We start from the raw sequence: 9,019 nt of genomic DNA, 5'->3' as shown, positions 1-9,019 counted from the left end.
ACCCCAATACCGCCGGACAAAGTTCCGCCAGGACTCTCCTGACAAGGAGAGAGACTTTAATGAATTCAGTATGTCGCCGAAGGGCGAGTGCTGAAAGATATCCGCGAAGGTGAACTCCATGATCGGCGCCCAGTCAGATTCGATATGCATGGGCGCAGGCGGTTCCGAGTCCATGGCCGGGGAAGAATCTGGCACTTCGACGTCACGACTCCCGTGAAGGGTAAGGTCGATACTCGGCTCGAGCGCCGCTGAGAATGCGGCCTCCGTGGCGGGGTCTATCCACCCATCCATGGATGGCGCAATTGGCTCCGAATTGAGGGTCGGAGCGGTTGCCGGTGCGGTCTCCTGAACACTGTCCGATGGTAGAGCTAAATCATGCTGATCGTGATCGTGTGGCGCACTCGGCAGGGGCTTGAATCCGTCGAAGATCGAGTCTCCGCGGATATCGGCCGTGTAGTTTAAGCTTCCAAACCTGATCTGGTGGCCAGGGGCGTAACTCTCGATCTGCTCCAGATGGCCAAGCGAGTTGGCCCGCAGTGCGAAGCCGCCGAATACAAAGATCTGTCCGGGGAGAAAAGTCTCACCCTGGACTGCATCACTATTGATGATCGAAGGAGCCATCAGGCCTAATGATGACGACATAGAGGAACTCTCAATGAAAGCACCAATGTAGGTGTCCAAACCGGCGGATCTCGAGTACGGGGTCCCGAACTGTGCGTCTAGGCAGATGGTAACAGGAGGCAGTGGACACGATGTTTACCCAGGTTCGGGCCCTCTTGATGGAGGTAAAACCCTACGTCCTGCTTGATTGTTCTTGATAATATGAGTAGTACAAGAGTTGATCTACCATGAGATCAGAGAGGCTAAACCCTAGAAGCTAGCCTATGGTATGATTGTATGTTGTCCTACAGACTAAAACCCTCTGGTTTATATAGACACCGGAGGGGGCTAGGGTTACACAGAGTCGGTTACAAGGAAGGAGATCTACATATCCGTATTGCCAAGCTTGCCTTCCACGCCAAGGAGAGTCCCATCCGGACACGGGACGAAGTCTTGAATCTTGTATCTTCATAGTCTAACAGTCCGACCAAAGGATATAGTCCGGCTGTCCGGATACCCCCTAATCTAGGACTCCCTCAGTTCTACCAGAAGTCAGGGCCATGTGATATTCTGTTCATTGCTCTGGAGACAAAAGAGCCCCCTGGCTATGCAAGGGGTATAGGTGTTAATGTCCCGCACAAGAGGGCTTTCACGCTCAGCAAAGAAGAGAGGCTCGGCATGAAAAAAGTGAGGAGTGAATTGAAGCAGAATGCATTGTTTGAAAAGTTGAAGAAGGAGATTTATCCAGCTATTCGAAAGGATGTTGAGGAGTCAATGATGATGCAGAATACTCTAACACTGACAGATAGCCAGCATATGGGAGGGGAGGCGAGCATGGATGATGTTGCTTATTGTGCGACAACAGTACACAAGAGTAGCTGTGCATCAGCTGACCCCAGCGAGACTGCAACTGCTCGTGATGATGCTATATCTGATCTATCTGGAGTGAAAGACAGACTGAAGGGCGTGCTTACACATTATAAAGGTACATTAAAATGTGGAACAACCTGGGTTTGCCCACCCTTCTTGGAAGATGGCTTCTTCTTGGACAATGTTCCATTGAAGCTGGGCCGTGTGAAGTGCTACCTGACTAAAGTAAAGCCTGGATTCAATGAATTTGCCCTGAAGAATGTTATAGGAGACTTCAATAAGCAAAGGACCTTGGGAGAAACACTTTTACATCACATCCTGTGGCCACGAAAGGAAATAGAGTTCATCGACAAGATTCCTGAAGCCCCACCAAGAGCAACCACCGTCGCCCCTCAACCGGTGACGCTCTCCTTGCCATAGCAGGTCTCGCGGGCTGATGCATGAACCTGTGATCAGCCGGCCAGACTTTGTGGCATACATGCCATGTAATCCTCCGCCCCAAAGCAGCCAGTGGCAAGGCCTACAACTACTGATGACACACCGCCGGTTCAGATGCCGGCCGCTGAAGCAGCGGGGGGAGACCCAGCTGCAGCACATGCTCAGCAGACCAACCTGGTGGAACAGACTGCTAAGCAGTCTGATGCTTCGGAACCGCCTGCTAAGCATTTTGTAGGTCTAGAACTGACTGCTCATCAGTCCATCGGTCCGCAGGTGCACGATCAACATACCAATGCGTCAACACTTCTTGCTCAGCAAACCAACGCGTTGGCACGGCCTCCTCAGCACACCGACAAGTTGGCACCACCTGCGCAGAAACCCGACATAGCTTCAATGCATGGTCAGCAGTCCGATGTCTCTGCTCCTACAACCCAACAATCCTTCACATCAGCACCGCCAGCTCAGTGGTCTGGCATAGATAAACCGTCTGCTAAGAAGTCCGTCCAAGCTTCACCGTCTGCTCGGCAGTCTACCTTGGAGGCAACCAGACGTTCTTCCAGAAATCCTTCAACTACCAAGAAGGAAGTGGCCAAAAAGGCTACAACCACGACCACGAGGAAGGTAGCGGGAGAGTGAAGAGGAAAGAGAACAATTGCCTCTTACTTAAAGCACTCATCACCCAGAACCAAATTAACAAGACGAATCAGGGAGTAATTTTATTTCTGACGCCATGGATGATGAAGAAGTAGAATTGTTGCTTGCTAAAAGTAAAGCAGACGTACTTGAAGCACGCAATTACGTCCATGGCCAGCCAATTCTTGTTGGTGAATACTTTGATGAGTGCAGCTCCAGTTGCCGCGAGTTACATGAATATTACATGGATCAAATGTTAGTAGGTCATAATGCTTTGCTAGTCCACTACAATAGAGATCATTTCCGACACAATGCTGGTTCCATCAATGTGAGTTTTGATGACTTACATCTCTTCTTCAACTTCAACGTGCTCAATGCCACTCTTGTTAGATGCCTGATTTTGTAAGTACTAAACAAACTCTGATCAACTTCTCCATACAAAGCTGTAAATGATAAATAGCTAACTACATTTTATTCCTCTCAGGGGATTAAACGCGCGGAGAAGAAAAAGGGAGAGTGTGTATTTCATAGATCCTACATTAGCAAATGGCACATCATTAGATGGTATGGACTGACAGGACTGGGCCGTTAATACGGTCCTCCATATCTTCGAAAACACGTCCCATGTAGAATCATTTCTCTGTCTATATCATTAATGGTAAGTCAAGTAAACAACCACGCATACACTGATTGTCTTTCAGATTTCGACATCATTCGTAAGTTCATGGCTTTCTTAATATGTAGCAATCACTAGATATTGGTATTCATTGTTCCAAACAAGAACACAGTCTACTACATCAATTCTCTCAAAGATTCAACAAACGCTCAGGATCTGACGCATGTTTAGCAATTCTTGGATAGGTATTGAATTCTATGATGTTGAAATTAATTTGCATTCATATCTGGTTCAATAATTGATGCTGTCAAAATTCATCGTCATTTGCAGTGTGCTTGCATTGTGGAAAACTAAACCAGGGAACCTGTTCAAGACGGAACAACCCATGCAGCACGAGATCGTTTCTCCGGTAACACACCGAAATCCGTTATTTTTGGAAAAATTAACCAATAGTTTGCAAATACCTTTCCTTACGCTAGTCAAATGTTCAAGCTTCTAAATAAACCTCTTTCTATTTTGTCCAAAGGAAAAAATAATACATCTAACACGGGTTAGGTTGTTCCTAACAGGACAAATACATGACTAATTGTACAAAAAAATTCAGTGTCCTCAGCAAGAAGCAGGGACCAACCTTTGTGGATACTATGTTTGCAGACACATGATCTCCATGTGCAAATCTGCTGATAGTTGTGACGATCCTTGCAAATTAGTACCAGTAAGTCTATCTTAATTAATATCTTCTACTCCACTCATATGGCACATTCTGATCTTAAAAATATTGCAGCTCATCTTAAAATCGAGGACCCTTGAACCGCTCCCGGCTGGTGAATTGCTGATGGTTCGGAGATTTATCAGCGACTTCTTCCTGGATCACTACATCAATCCCACTTGTGATAATGAAGATTTCAGCATGCGTTCTCATGAAACATTGAGTAAGAGTTAGCCGCTAAACATATAACACATGGATTCATTGTTTTCCATCTGATGAGGTCTTCGTATTTTGTACACTACGATTAATTATGTAATGGATATATGTGTGGACAAATCATTGGAATTTAGCTACCATATGTTCAATTGCAATTGTTGCGAATCTGATGAATGTTCTTCCTGTGGACACTATTTGTTCAATTGAATATTGTGGTGAATTTTCTTTTTGCATGCCGATTCAAAATGGGATATTTTTGTTTATTTGTTCAATTGAATATTGTGGCGAATTTCCTTTTTGCGTGCTGATTCAAAATGGGATATTTTTGTTTTAACCTAGCAATTGCTCTGCACACGATTCAACTAAATGAGTGTGTGCGATCCACATCGGAAAGCATATATCAATCGTAGCAGAACCCTCGGTGATACACAATAGATCGCAAACAATTTGCAGCGCTATTACATGTGCGTAGGTTCTCTGGAACCATTTGTGATATCGTGTTATCACGCACGAGAACGAGGAGTAAACCATGCCCAATGCAAAATACAATCTCAGTCATAATTTTTTCACGAAACGTGTGGGGTCCCAAACGAGAAGCACACGTCACTCTAGCAGCAACCGTCGGTGATACCTAACAAATCACAAACGGTCTGCAGCACTTGAATGTGTGCGAAGGGGCTCCTGAACCATTTGTGATAGAACATTATCGCAGATGGTAATTATTGGAAAACGTGTGCAATGAGTCTAGCATGGCAGACGGGTTACGCAGAAAACTCGTGTGCGATGGGGCACAAATCGCACATAGTTCAAATGTTGGCCCGTGTGCCTTACATACTGTTTCCCAAACGGTTCATTACAACTGACCGTATGGTTTCACTTCGTTAATAGAAACGCTTAATCACCGATACCACACGTGCGAAAGAATTTAGTGTGTGCTGCATCGCACATGATTACATTTTGGAAGGCCTTTGGATCATTGCTCGTGTGGGAAGGACACCCTATCGCACACACTCACTTGGCTACGATTCCAAATGCCATTGTGGAAAGGGGTTAAAAACTGTTTGTTTAGGACAAATGCGCACCAGTGACCTTTCCGCCATTGCTAGCCTCTCTACTACCGTGCAAATTTCGCTAGTACCATAAACCCACCATATACCTTCCTCAAAACAGACACCATACCTACCTATTATGGCATTTCCATAGCCATTCCGAGATACATTGCCATGCAACTTTCCACCATTCCGTTTATTATGACACACATCATCATTGTCATATTGCTTTGCATGATCATGTAGTTAACATCACGGCAAAGCCACCGTTCATCATTTTTTATACATGTTGCTCTTGATTCATCGCACATCCCGGTACAGCGTCGGAGGCATTCACATAGAGTCATATTTTTTTTCTAGTATCGAGTTGTAAGTAAATAAAAGTGTGATGATCTTCATTATTAGAGCATTGTCACATGTGAGGAAAAAAAGAGAAAAGGCCAAAAAAGAGAAGGCCCCAAAAAATGAGAGAAAAAGAGAGAAGGGACAATGTTATTATCCTTTTGCCACATTTGTGCTTCAAAGTAGCACCATGATCTTTATGATAGAGAGTCTCTTATATTGTCACTTTCATATACTAGTGGGAATTTTTCATTGTAGAACTTGGCTTGTATATTGCAACGACGGGCTTCCTAAAAATGCCCTAGGTCTTCATTAGCAAGCAAGTTGGATGCACACCCACTTAGTTTTCTTTTCGAGCATTCATAAACTTATAGCTCTAGTGCATCCGTTGCATGGCAATCCCTACTCACTCACATTGATATCTATTGATGGGCATCTCCATAGCCAGTCGATACACCTAGTCGATGTGAGACTATCTCCTTCTTTTTGTCTTATCCACAACCACCATCTATACCACCTATAGTGCTATGTCCATGGCTCACGCTCATGTATTGCGTGAAAGTTAAAAAAGTTTGAGACCGTTAAAAGTATGAAACAGTTGCTTGGCTTGTCATCAGGGTTGTGGATGATTTGAATATTTTGTGTGATGAAGATGGAGCATAGCCAGACTATATGATTTTGTAGGGATAAGATATCTTTGGCCATGATATTTTGAGAAGACATAATTATTTTGTTAGTATGCTTGAAGTATTATTGTTTTTATGTCAATATTAAACTTTTGTTTTGAATCATATGGATCTGAACATTCATGCCACAATAAACAGAATTACATGGATAAATACGTTAGGTAGCATTCCAGATCAAAAATTCTATTTTTATCATTTACCTACTCAAGGATGAGCAGGAATTAAGCTTGGGGATGCTTGATACGTCCCCAACGTATCTATATTTTTTGATTGTTCCATGCTATTATATTATCTATTCTGGATGTATTATATGCATTAATATGCTATTTTATATGATTATTGGGACTAACCTATTAACCTAGAGCCCAGTGCCAGTTCCTGTTTTTTCCTTGTTTGAGTTTCGCAGAAAAGGAATACCAAACGAAACAAAACTTTCGCGATGATTTTTCTTGGACCAGAAGACATCCAGAGGGCTTGGAGTGCACGTCAGGAAGGCCACGAGGCGTCCACAAGGTCGGGAGGCGCGCCCAGGGGGGTAGGGCGCACCCCCACCCTTGTGGGCCCCTCGTGACTCCACCGACCTATTTTTTCCACCTATATATTCTCAAATATCCCAAAACCTTCCAGGGGAGCCACGAAACCACTTTTCCACCACCGTAACCTTTTGTACCCGTGAGATCCCATCTAGGGGCCTTTTCCGGCATCCTGTCGGAGGGGGATTCGATCATGGAGGGCTTCTACATCAGCACCATTTCCTCTCTGATGAAGCGTGAGTAGTTATCTAGATGGCTTCTTCTCTCTCTCTTTGATTCTCAATACAAAGTTCTCCTCAGTGTTCTTGGAGATCTATTCGATGTAATACTCTTTTGTGGTGTGTTTGCCGAGATCCGATGAATTGTGGATTTATGATCAGCTTATCTATGGATATTACTTGAATCTCCTCTGAATTCTGCATGACTTGATATATTTGCAAGTCTCTTCGAACTATCAATTTGGTTTGGCCAACTAGATTTTTTTTCTTCCAATGGTAGAAGTGCTTAGCTTTGGGTTCAATCTTGCGGTGCTCGATCCTAGTGACAGAAGGGGAACCGACACATATTTTATTTTTGCCATCGAGGATAGCAAGATGGGGTTGTCATCATATTGCTTGAGTTTATCCCACTACATCATGCCATCTTGCTTAAAGCGTTACTCTGTTCTTATGAACTTAATACTCTAGATGCAGGAAGGAGTCGGTCGATGTGTGGAGTAATAGTAGTAGATGCAGGCAAGAGATGGTCTACTTGATACGGACGTGATGCCTATATTCATGATTATTGCGTTAGATATCATCATAACTTTGCGCTTTTCTATCAATTGCTCGGCAGTAGTTTGTTCACCCACCGTAATATTTTCTATCTTGAGGGAAGCCTATAGGGAAACCTATGGCCCCTGGGTCTACTTTCCATCATATAAGTTTCTGATCTACAATTTTAGTTTCCTATTTAGTTTCTTTGCAATCTTTTACTTTCTGTTCCATAAACCAAAAATACCAAAAATATTACTTTATCGTTTATCCATCTATATCAGATCTCACTTTGTAAATAACCGTGAAGGGATTGACAACCCCTTTATCACGTTGGGTGCAAGTTGGTATTTGTTTGTGCAGGTGTTCGGTGGATTGTGCGTTGTCTCCTACTGAATTGATACCTTGGTTCTCAAAACTGAGGGAAATACTTACTCTACTTTGCTGCATCACCCTTTCGTCTTCAAGGGAAAAACCAACGCAAGCTCAAGAGGTAGCAGCTAACACTCACCGCATACACATGAGCAAAATGTTTCAACTGGACACATAGAAACATAGACGCTTATAGTTTCGCCTCCCAATGTATTCACCTCAAGGGTGATGTCAACAGTAATAACTCATGCCACCCATATTCAACTGGACATATGTGCCTAGATCTTTCCTCATCACATGATGCTTTCCAAAGGATAAAAATAAAAAGGAATAGAGAGAAAAACTTTGACTCTTGCGTAAAAGTAAATACATAAAAGTAAAAGATAGGACCTTCGCAGAGGGAAGCAGAGGTTTCCATGCGCTTATTTGTTTGTATGCTCAACCCCTTAGTGCAAAAGAATGTCACATTGTATTGCCCCTTGTGATGGCAACCTTTATTATGCAGTTTATCGCTTTTATTCTTCACCATCACAAGTTCGTACAATGCTCAATTTTCTCTTACACTAAATGATCTCACATTTTTAGAAGCAATTTTTATCGCCTTTTTGCACCGATGAAAACTTACTTGAGTGATCTTGCTCAATCCCTAGGTAGGTATGGTGGACTCTTGAAAATAAGATTTGGGTTTAAGTGTTTTTGGATACACAAGCAGTATCTCTACTTAGTGCGAAATTTTTTTGGCTAGCAAAGATAGGGGGCAAGCACCCCGTGTTGAAGGATCTATGACAATATAACTTCTGTGTGAATATGAACAAACATAAATCATTATGTTGTCTTCCTTGTCCAATGTCAACAATTTTGGCATATAATATTTTGATGGGGGCTCACAATCACAAAAAAATTCTAGGATAGTGTATTTATATTTGAATTTTCTCTTCCCTTATTAATTCTTTCATGAATTGCATCATTGACCAATGCTATGTTTGTCAATCTCTAACAAAATTTTCTACTTATGCTTTTCGTTATGTGGTGTCATCGCCTACCATAACATTAGCATATGACCTTTTAATTTATTTATTTCCTTTCTTTTTATTGCAACATAAAAGTAAAGAAAGCAAAAACTCAAACTAACCTTTATTATATATCTCGAACACGATTACAAAGATAGGTCACTAAGCAAGCTCTTGAAAAGAAAGGATCGAA

Source organism: Triticum dicoccoides, chromosome 2A (assembly GCF_002162155.2).
Source record: "Triticum dicoccoides isolate Atlit2015 ecotype Zavitan chromosome 2A, WEW_v2.0, whole genome shotgun sequence".
In the NCBI taxonomy this organism is placed as follows: domain Eukaryota; kingdom Viridiplantae; phylum Streptophyta; class Magnoliopsida; order Poales; family Poaceae; genus Triticum; species Triticum dicoccoides.
Note: the sequence above shows the minus strand (reverse complement) of the source record.